A 12,616-nucleotide genomic window follows, 5' to 3' on the forward strand; every position below is an offset into this window, starting at 1 on the left:
CAATGGAAAAAATACACTTCATGATACTGTTGGAATTATATTTCAGTTTGCTGAATCATGCAGTGTTGAAAGCGCAGACTGCTCATCTACTCAATGTTCATCAATTGAAGTTCCAGTAGATGTCCAGGTTGAACGACTAGAAAATAAAACGTGTGATTTCCTTGAAAATGAAAAAGATCTTGATTCAATAAAATCTTCAATGTCTATAAGTACGAATGCTTCTGAAGTTGGAAAATCTTTAACCATATCTAAAAATAAGAATTTAAATAAAAGAAGAAGAGCTTTTGAAGCTATTCTTCCCAATATGCCGTCATATCCTAAGAAGCCTTGAATGATTGATGATTTATTGCCATTAAATTGTGCTGAAAGGGAAGAAAATTCAAATATCCTGAAATTAGCAGCTGAAAGTGATTTAGTGTGGATGTTTTCTCATGCTCTGAAGATACCGAACACACCAATGTGGGTTGAATTCAATAGCCGAATACATAAAGATGATACTTTAAAACAAAACATTTCTTATTTAACTCCTATTAACATATCTCCAACAAATACGTCTGTCGTACTGCAAACACTAATTGAAAGTAAGAAAATTGCCCATGAATGTTCTCAGCAATATATACAGGTAACCTACGATTTAGCTATTTATAAAATAGCTAATCAGATCCTGTCCACAGAAAAACCGCAATTTGACAATGTATTTATTCATTTAGGACAATTTCATATTGAGATGGCATTCTTCAAAGCAGTTGGTAAAGTTATCGACAACTGTCGACTTACAAACATTATGATTGACAGCGACTTATTAGCAACTGTTTCTGTAAATGGATTTATTTCTGGTAAACATTTCAATCGGTGTAAACGATTACACCCTATTGCTGCAATTGGATTACAAATTTTGCACATTGCAGCATTCCTTAAAGATGAGAAAATAAAAGCTTCAGATGATGTAATAATAGAGCTCGAAAACATTTAAAAAAATGAAAATTTCACAGGAGTTGATACAAAAGGACCAGTTTTAGTGTTATTAGAAAAGTATTCTCAGTATAAAGAGAGAACCCTGAAAGGTGAATTAGGAAAAACAGCCCAGTTTAATTTTCATCATTTTTTACTTTTTTGTTGATTCGGATAGGGTTTGAAACGCTCTTTAAGATGGTGAAAACCAAAAAGTCATAAGTTGATTAAAAGTTAAAAAAAAATTTTAATTCAAAAGACACAAGAGTTAAAATACAAAAAAACTGATTTTTTGTTATTACACAAATTAAAATAACGAAGACGATAATTTTTTATTATTTAAAAAAGTTGACATTTTCTTTGACAACTGTCAACAGTTAAAATTCAACCTCAAAAACCTTATTATTGTCTTTTTTACAAAAAAACGATCACTTTTTAGAGAAGTTGACAGCTGTAAACAGTCAATTTAACATCATATTCGTAATCAGCGGCCTCGAAAACCCTTACAAAAATGTGTCACTTATTTATAATTATTGTAGCTATTTAGAAAACTTAGATTATTTTTTCTATGTTTGGGGAGTTTGTTATTAATTTATATAAACAATTATTAAACAAATTTTTCATTACTTGTATGTTTTTTATTTTGATACTGTGATTTACGGTGAAGAAAATAAGCCTAACTTGATTAAAAAATATTAATATTTAAAAAAGTTACAAGGGTTTTTCTAAGTTAAACTTTAACTGCTGTTTTCTCGAAAACTTGTTTTCGCACGTAAGGTCCCTTTTCACTGTCCAGGTCACATATATTAAACTCATTAACTATTATAAAATTTTATCTCGAAGCATTCAAACTGGGAATTTTGAAATGTACAAATATATTTTACGTTATTAATTCCTCAATATTTTAATTTATATTTCAATATTTGTTATTTATGAAAACATTATATAATACATTTTGGCAAATGTAAAATGACTTTACAATAGTCGTAATACTTTCTAAAATCATAACAATTATTTTTGTTACTTAACCCCTTAAAAGCCAACCCTACCTGCCAAAAACCACCCTCTTCGAGAAAACAACTGCAGTATTGGATTCGCTATTTTAAAGTTTGATTTTTTTTTTTTTTGATTTTTAAAATCCACTAGTTACGTATTTGACGATTCGACTGCCTAACTCTCGAGCCATCCCTTCCATAATTATTTTTCAATAAACAATGAGTCTGGCACGTCATTGGCAGGGGTTGACAGTTATGTCAGTAATATTTTTATGAATTTTAGGCATTAAGGTTTAATATGAAGTAGGTCTGGCACCTAGAAATATGAAAATAAATTTTCTGCATATTAAACTGTCTCATATGTGAAAACGCAGAGCATGTGTGCTGCTAGACTTACATTTTTGCAAAGAGGAGTGAAGAAGGAACATGTCCTTCAATTATGAGCCTTATAAAAATCCCTTGACCAAAACTGTCGCTAGCTCTCCGTCTAATAATCCACTTAAACCAAAAGTCGAAATTCCTAAAGTTTGGACACAGGAGAAGCTAAATGACGTGATAAGAAATCTTGGACTGTCAAAAGATGGAGCTGAGTATTTAGCAGCTTCGATGAAACAAGACAATTTGCTTGCAAGTAATGTCATGTCTTCTACATATCGAAACAGGGAAAAAGAATGAAGACCATTCGATCGTTTATTGTCATGATGTAATAGGACTAATGAATAAATTGAAGCCTAACGTTTACAAAAATAATGAATGGCGACTGTTTATAGATGCATTCAAGCGGAGTCTTAAGGCTGTTCTTTTACACAATACAAATGTGTATGCGCCAGTTCCAATAGCACATTCAGTAATTTTAAAAGAAAATTATGAAAACGTGAAGCTTGTTTTAGAAACAGATACGTAAGTTGTTATATGACGAAAAATTTGTACAAACGATTAAGCTTAAAGAAACAGCAGCCTGGACAAGTTTTAAAGAAGATTGCTTGAAATTTCTAGGAAATAAAAAAGCCACAGGTATAGAGAAATTGTAGGGAACATGGTCGAGAATTTTAAAAAATTGGCGATTTCAGCGAAGGACATGGCGAGAGATTTCACCAAGATTTAAAGGATATGGAGAAACGTTATCAAGGGAAATGGAGTAAGAATATGTTAGCGGACTATTGTTGGACGCTAAAAAGAGATATATACCAGAGACTAAAACTTCAAAGAAGAGCTCCTCTCCGGAGATCATTTGAAACCAAGAGGGTAAGGTACTCAAGACATAAAAATTAAGAAATCTGTTCATTTTTGTCCGCCGTATTGGAACCGCCATATTGAATTTTTATAAACCTAATCATATTCGTAATCAGCGACCCCGAAAACCCCCAAGTAACGAGTTTTAAGTAAATGCGAGGTATTTTTGAAAATTTCGTCCGCCATATTGGATCCGCCATTTTGAATTTTGACAATCTGATGTCAGATTCGTAATCAGCGACCCCAAAAACCCCCGAGTAACAAGTTTAAAGGAAATCTGAACAATTTCTTTTAAATCCACCATTTTAGATCCGCCATTTTTTTATATATTTAATTCTTATGTTATTAAAGTCACTGAATTTAAAAAAAACATTCAGAAGAAGCATAAATTCAGCTTTATTTATTGAAATTAAGTAAATTCCCATAAAAATCAGTTTCTCAAAATTCACCCCCCATCAAGCCTGTAAAAAGAGAACACGAACTTACTTTTTGGTCAGACAATGTTTTTCTCTTTAGATACACCTTAAAAAAGAAAACCTACCACATGGCAGTCCTGGCAATACAAATTTTTTTTGTGTGCCGGTGTTATGAATTCTATATTCTACTCTAAAAATCTCACAACTTCAATAACATTTAACTTAATATGTAGACGTATATGACATGCCTTTCCAAATGCTGTTATTCAATGCACGTTCTTTTATGAGTCTTTATACATAAAAAAATTCGTCGAGGAGACTGCTCGGGGATAGAGCTTACTTAATTGATTAAAATAAACAAGTCCTTTAGAATTTTTGAAACCTGACATCTAATTCGGATTTAGCGACCCTGAAAACCCCCTGCCTAACAAGTTTTAAGCGAATTTAATGAGTTTTTTAAATAAGGGTCGGACATATTGGATCCGCTATTTTTAATTTTTAAAAACTAAATTCAAATTCGTAGTCAGCGACCCCTAAAATCCCTGAGTAACGAATTTTAAGCGACTCCGATGAATTTTTCCAGAAGGTGTCCGACATATTGGATCCATTATTTTGAATTTTTGAAAACTGACTATAAATTTGTAATAAGCAACATCAAAAACCCCCGAGTAGCGAGTTTTACCAAATCCGATGAATTTTACAAAAAAGTGTCCGCCATATTGGATCCGCCATTTTGAATATTTGAAAACTGACTTCAAATTCGTAATCAGCGATATCGAAAACCCACGAGTAACGAGTTTCAAGCGAATCCGATAAATTTTTCCAAAAGCTGTTCGCTATATTTGTCCTTTGGGGTTATATCAAAACCCTGATCTGATGGGGTTAAATGGACCTCGGATTCGGATTCAGCGACCCAAAAAATATAAGGTACACCTAGTGAGACCTCCAAATCTGAACCAACAATTTTTTGTGTGTGGCTGTGTTATGAATAGAACGACTCCATTTATGAGACAAAAAATAATAACTGGGGAAACAAATCCATTTATTAAATAGGGATCTCTTAATAAAATAAAAGAAAATAAATAATAATTAATGGGACATAATAAATATAAATAGAACAACTCCATTTAATCAAAAGGGTTTTTCTTAATAAACGGGGGGCGAAGTAATTGTAAATGAGGCAACATCATTTGCTTCATTTTATAATAATAAAACAAAATAGCTGAAATTAATTGGAAATAACAAATTAAATAAATTGAGAAACTCTTGCCGCATGGTTGAATGAGAGTAAAAGAAATCGAAAAACAAATTACTTTAAAATAATACATAATTGTTGTTATAATTGAACCGTCATAATTTAATTGTTTAATTATTTAAGTGGCCTTGTACGGTTAAATATGTTTATTTGTCATAAATATTATAATTGTTTGCTACATGTTTCGGCTTAAAAAGCCCTCATCAGGCAAAAATCGAAAAAATTATTTACAAAAAAAGAGACCACATTTCGACAAAATAAACGAACACATGTCTGAAATAAAAAGATTTCGAATATGCTATTAAGAAAAATATTAAGAAAAATTAAATACTAAATAACAAAAAATCAAATATTAACAAACTGACCGTTCACAAAATTAATTTTTAAAAAAATTTTATTAAAATTTTATTAACCGTAAATTTAAATTTAAAAAAAGATAAAATGTCGACATGATAAAACCATGGAATTTAAAGAGGTTATAATTTAATGGTATAGTAAATCACTATTTTATGATAAAGTAGTTTCCTATTTTATCAGTTTATCTTTAAAATTCTTTAAAAAAATATTATTATTTAAAGTATGATCTATTGAAAAAATTAAGTTAACTTTGTTATTTTTATGGAAAATATTTCTTAAAACAGATTCGAAACCTGGTACATAAGGGAAAACAAAATAATCCCTCGGAATAGAATTATCGTTATTTGAAAAATAATCTCTTGGTTTTAAAATTTTTTGATAACGTAAATTTATCTTTTCTACAAGCAAATTTGAAGGAAATCAATTCTTAATTAATGTATTTTTTACAATTAATAAATTTTGTTAATGAAAAGATAAATGAGATAATTTAATCGCTCTGTCTACTAAAGAGTAGAAACTCCAATTTTGTGTGATAAAGGATGATTAGATTCAAAATTAATATAACGACCAGACCAAGTATTTTTCCGGAACCAGTTAGTAATTAAACTATTGTTGTTAACTATGAGTGATAAATCTAAAAAATTGATTCCAGAGTTCCAAAGTAAATTTAATATTTTCATCAATTGAATTAAATTAAAAAAATTGTTGTTGTTGATGGGTTTCAATAGTAGTTTTGAGGTTATATATATTTATTTCATTTTAACGTTTCGGTAGCCGATCGGCCATCCTTTTCAGAATATACAAAAACTAAAAAGAAAATTTTATCGTTGGAACAATATTTCTCAAAAAAACATATAAACAATTACAATTCAAATTTTAAATGATTAAGTCACTTACAGGTTATGTTGGTTAGAAAATAATTATTTTAACATAAAGAGATTATATATCCCAATATTATACCAAAACAAAAAACCATAATAAAAACAATGCTGCGTTCGGTCTCACGTCGATGACACGAAGCTGCATGATGTTATCTGTTTTAATTAATAAGTTATAAAAATAACGATACATTAACAAAAATACAAGCCACATGTCATCGACATGAGCACGATACGATAAATATATATATATATATATATATATATATAACCTCAAAACTACTATTGAAACCCATCAACAACAACAATTTTTAAAATTTATGAAAGTTTTGGAAACATCAGACAACATCTCTTCGATATATTAATTTACTGCAATTGTTATTTAAAAGAAAAGATTCTGGTGAAAGAATGTTCATCACGGAAATAAAGAATAGTTTTGGACAACGTACTGTCTGGCTAATGAAAACGTGGATTAAATTGAAGAAGAAGGTGGAAGTTGAGAAGAATAAATTAAGGTTTCTTTTAAGATGCAGGTATGAACGCGGATCCCCTGTCATTTGATAAACAAGTACAATTATGATTATTCATTCAAAAGTTTCTTTTGTAATAAATGTATAAATGATATGGTGTTTCAATTTAAAATCAGAATTTTAAATTTAGAAATTAAGGACTGTATCCACACAATTAATTTGTACAGTGACAACCTTGGTATTACAGAATATGAATTAATCGATAATTTAGATATAAATACTTTTAATCAATTTTTTAATTTTCAAAATTTACTTATTAAGAATTGTACTAGAAAGCTTATAAATCATTCTATCATGAAATTTAAGTGGTTAAAGACTAAGTATTATGGTAAATCGAATAGTACACCACAATTCAAAGTACAACCAAACTGGATTACTAATTTAACTGATATTAAAATACCTCCAAAGATTAACTACTTCCTTAGTTTAAGAAATAATTTTAACCCTTAAACCGCACACTGCCGAATCCATCCTTAAACCGCACACTGGGTGTGCGACACCCAGGGACTTTTAAGTGTGTTTTCCAAGCTGGAATAGGATATTTTCTTTTGGAAAAATTATCTTATATAGCTCAGTACATCTATTTTGAAGGAAAATAGGTTTCATAATAATTTATTTAATTTTAATAATTAAAAAAAAATTTTTTAAACTACTGAAATTACCTCAAACCGAAAATTAGGTGTCAGCCACTCATAAATTTTTCGCTTTCAACTTCATAAAGTTTTCAAATACGCAAAGATACATGGGAGACAAATATTACTCACGGAACATAAACTTAAGTACAAAATGTACCGTCCAATAGCGACACATGTTTAATTTTTGCAAATATAAACGATATATTGGTGTAAAAAGCAGGAATATGGGTGTCGCACACCCAGGGTGCGGTTTAAGGGTTAAATACTAATGACGATAATAAGAAAATAATTATTGAAAAAACATTATCAAATTGAGAATATGGAATTTTAACTTTAGAACAAGATAAAAAAGATGAAATTAGGGCTGACATACTTTTTGAATTACAAAAATATTGTCAGCAGAAAAATAAGAGTAATTATAAAAATGATCTATATTTAGATCTTAAATTAAAAACTAAAGAATTTTTAATGTCCCATAAAGACTTAGTAGTTACCAATTCTGATAAAGGTAATACGACAGTTATAATGAATCAAGATATGTATTATAACAAATGCTTTGAATTGCTGAATGATGATTCGACTTATATTCGTTTAAATAAAGATCCTACTACTATTATAGAAAGAAAATTAAATGATAAAATTAAAATACTAGAAAAGAAAAACTTTATTACTAAAGAAACAGCACGTATACCTAAATCTAATGATAATGTAGCCCCGAAATTTTATATATTACCTAAAATTTATAAAACGGGTAACCCAGGTCGCCGTATTACTTCATTTATTAATTCTCCATTATATAATCTGTCAAAATTTGTTAGTTTACCTATACAAAAAGTTGTTGGAAAAACCAGCACATTTGTGAAGGATTCATGGCATTTGTTAACATAATTAAGAACATAAGAGTTCCGGATGATTATGTTTTTGTGTCCCTGGATGCTAAATCTCTGTTCACAAACATTCTCCATGGTTACTGATTCAATTAAAAATAAGTGGAATAATATAAAAGATTTTACCAAGATTGATTTAGATAATTTTGTTTCGCTAGTTAAATTATGTTTGAATAACTCCTATTGCTGTTGTAATGGTAGCTATTTTAAGCAAACTTTTGGGACCCCGATGGGATCCCCTATTTCGCCTTCCATTGCTAATCTGGTAATGGAAGATTTGGAAAATAACGTTTTATTAAAGTTAGATTTTACACCACTTATTTTTATTAGATATATGTAGATGATATTTTGACAATAATTCTTAGAAATAAAGTAAATTAGCTATTAGATGGATTTAATAAATATAACCACAGAATTCAATTTACCATTAAGGTTAATTAAAAACTCTCAAATTAATTTTTTGGTTGTAACTATTATTAATGATAAAAGCAAATTAATTACGAATTGGTTTAGGAAACCTACTGAGTCCGGGAAATATCTCGACTTTAATTCGAATACTCATTTTAGATATAAAATTAGTACTATTAATAATTTGGTAGACAGTGGTATAAAACTGGCTCATGAAAAATTTCAGGAACAGAATTTGGATCTCATTTATAATACGTTAAAAATTAACAATTATCCCAAAAATTTTATTAAGAAATATGTGGATTTAAGACTAAGTAAGATTTTAAATAGTAATAATGATAATAATAATAAAATAAATAATTTTGATATGAGTAATGTTATTGTTTTTCCTTATACTTCAGCAACTAATAAAAGTTTTGGTGATATTTGTAAGAAACATAATTTTAAAGCTATATTTCAAACTGAAAATAATAGTCGAGATATTTTCCGTACAATGAAGGATAGGACACCAATGTTAGAAAAATCAAATTTAGTATACAGAATTCCGTGTAAAGACTGTAACGCGGTATATATTGGTCAAACATCCAGAAAGTTGAAAAAGAGAATTTATGAACATAAAAAGAGTTGTGGAAGAGACACGAACATCACGGCCCTGGTACATCACTCGCATGATCATGATCACTCTTTTAATTTTGATGATACGAAAATTCAATCGAATGAAACAAATTGGTATAAAAGAAATTTTTTGGAAATGATTTAAATTTTAAAACATTCAGATTCCGTTAATGTCAAGAGTGACACTCAATATTTAAATCGCTCATATAAAAATTTCATCGCTAATACTTGCAATAATAAGTAAATTCATGTAAGTCACCTACGTAAATGAATGTAAACAAGTTTCTCAACCTTTTTCATCTGTTTACACTACCGACACCTGATCTAAATGTCGTTATATTAATTTTGAATCTAATCATCCTTTATCACACAAAATTTGAGTTATCTACTCTTTAGTAGACAGAGCGAATTAATTGTCTCATCCATCCTTTCATCAACAAAATTTATTAATTGTAAAAAATACATTAATTAAAAATGGATTTAGAAATGATCTATATTCAAAATAATATTCAGAATCATGTTAGTTTTCATTCTGATATAGATAAATTAAGTAAAATTTATTTTCCATTAATTTTAAATTCTAAATTTATTTTAAATTTGAAACTTCCGCTTTAATTTTCTCTTTTTTCATTATTTGAAATTTTGATAAAATAGGAAACTACTTTTTCATAAAATATAGTGATTTACTATACCATTAAATTATAACCTCTTTATTACCTCTTTAAATTCCATGGTTTTACCATGTCGACATTTTATCTTTTTTTAAATTTAAATTTATGGTTAATAAAATTTTTTTAAAAATTAATTTTGTGAACGGTGAGTTTGTTAATATTTGATTTTTTGATATTTAGTATTTAATTTTTCTGAATATTTTTCTTAATAGCATATTCGAAATCTTTTTATTTCAGACATGTGTTCGTTTAGTTTGTCGAAATGTGGTCTCTTTTTTGTAAATAATTTTCTCGATTTTTGGCTGATGAAGGCTTTTTAAGCCGAAACATGTAGCAAACAATTATAATATTTATGACAAATAAACATCTTTAACCGTACAAGGCCTCTTAAATAATTAAATAATACATTATGACGGTTCAATTATAACAACAATATTAACATATGGCCTAAAATTTACGAACATCTTATTTAATAATTGAGAAACGAGAAACAACGAGAGAGATTTTACATTTACATATGAATTTACGTTTACGCATGGATTGAGGAGATTTTTTCGAGTGTGTCGTCGTTATCGATTATGTCGTCGTTATAGAGTATGTCGTCGTTATCGTCATCATCAACATCTATATCCTCGTTTATATCTACATCTACATCCAATGATTTATTGGAAACAACGAGATCTTGGAAACGCTTTATTTTCATTTTGCAAAGGAAGCTAAACCAAAGAAGGTTTTTATATAGATGTTACAATTCATATGATGTTGATATATATGATATGTATATGATGTATGATGTTACAATTCATATATACCTAATCACATATCGAATAACACTAATATTAATATTAACTTTTTTTCAAAGAATATTTGTAACAAAATTAAAAACTCAATACGTTTTTTTGCTTTTAAAATACTTAAATTGGAGATTGTTGATGTTAATCAAGAAATTGCATTTATTAACAAACAACTTAAACTTTATGAACTTTTTATAATTAGAAATTCTTCTAAGAATTTTTTTAAACATTTTACTAATGATTTAACATCACAATTATTAAAATATAAAGAGATATGCAAAAATATTCATATTAAATAATTTGAAGATCTTGTAAGTCAACAAAAAGTAGATCTTCATACTGATACTGATAAACGGTTAGATAATTTTACAAATGTTGTTATTCCTAATGATGTCAAAGAAATTTTGAGTCTTGGAGGTCATTTTTCTTTTCCATATAAACAAAAAAAAGATATTCCCGTATCAAAGATTATTACTAACTTTGAGTATGGTTTACTAAAATTTTCACCATATACTAAAGATTTTTTACGTAGTAAATTTGTTTATAATACTCAACAATTTTTAAATAATTCTTTTCCTTCTTTTTTGAATAATTATTCACAAATTCCATTATTAAATAAAATTGAATTAACAAAAAATTTTTTTAAATCTTATCAAGATATAATAGTTACTTCAGCAAATAAAGGTAACATAACTGTTCTCATAGATAAAATGTCTTATAATTCAAAGATTTTAGAATTATTAAATGATAAAAACACTTATTTAAAATTAAAAAAGGATCCGACTCATAATTTTCAAGCATCATTGAATACATTAATTAAGAGATTTTTAAATAAACAATTTTTTGATAAAAATACATACAATTCTTTAAATTGTACTAACGGTTATGCACCGAGATTTTACGGATTACCGAAAATTCATAAACCAAATTCTCCTTTAAGACCAATTACTGCTTTTTATAGTAATGTAAATTATAGATTATCTCAACTTATTTCTAAAACTTTAAACAAATCACTAAATAAAAAAAGTCCTTATTACATCAAAGACTTTTAGAAATAGAAAATAATGAAATCAAAAGGAAAAATTTAGAAATGATCCATATTCAAAATAATATTCAGAGTCATGTTAATTTTCATTCTGATATAGATAAATTAAGTAAAATTTATTTTCCATTAATTTTAAATTCTAAATTTATTTTAAATTTGAAACTTCCGCTTTAATTTTCTCTTTTTTCATTATTTGAAATTTTGATAAAATAGGAAACTTCTTTATCATAAAATATAGTGATTTACTACACCATTAAATTATAACCTCTTTATAACCTCTTTAAATACCATGGTTTTACCATGTCGACATTTTATCTTTTTTTAAATTTAAATTTACGGTTAATAAAGTTTTATTAAAAATTTTTTTAAAATTAATTTTGTGAACGGTGAGTCTGTTAATATTGGACTTTTTGATATTTAGTATTAAATGTTTCTTAATATTTTTATTAATAGCATATTCGAAATCTTTTTATTTCAGACATGTGTTCGTTTAGTTTGTCGAAATATGGTCTCTTTTTTTGTAAATAATTTTCTCGATTTTTGCCTGATGAGGGCTTTTAAAGCCGAAAAATGTAGCAAACAATTATAATATTTTTGACAAATAAACATCTTTAACCGTACAAGGCCTCTTAAATAATTAAATAATACATTATTATTTCAATAAATAATATTTCATCTTCTTCTGGAATACCAGGGGTAGTAAACACATTAGTGATCTCTTGGAATATTCGAATAGCGAGGATATCCTATGTTTTTCAGAATCTTGGGCGACATCATCTCCTAGATTAAATATCACTCAGTCAAATTTCCAATCTGAGGTCATTTTCTCACCGGCCTTGAAGTGTGATGGAAGAGGTAGACCTAAAGGTGGACTGATGATTCTGTTAAACAAACGTTTTTATAAGGTAGAAACTCTGTATGTAAATTTCTCAATTATTGTTATCTG

This window comes from Leptopilina heterotoma, unplaced genomic scaffold (assembly GCF_015476425.1).
Source record: "Leptopilina heterotoma isolate Lh14 unplaced genomic scaffold, ASM1547642v1 Lhet_1520, whole genome shotgun sequence".
Classification (NCBI taxonomy): Eukaryota; Metazoa; Arthropoda; class Insecta; order Hymenoptera; family Figitidae; genus Leptopilina; species Leptopilina heterotoma.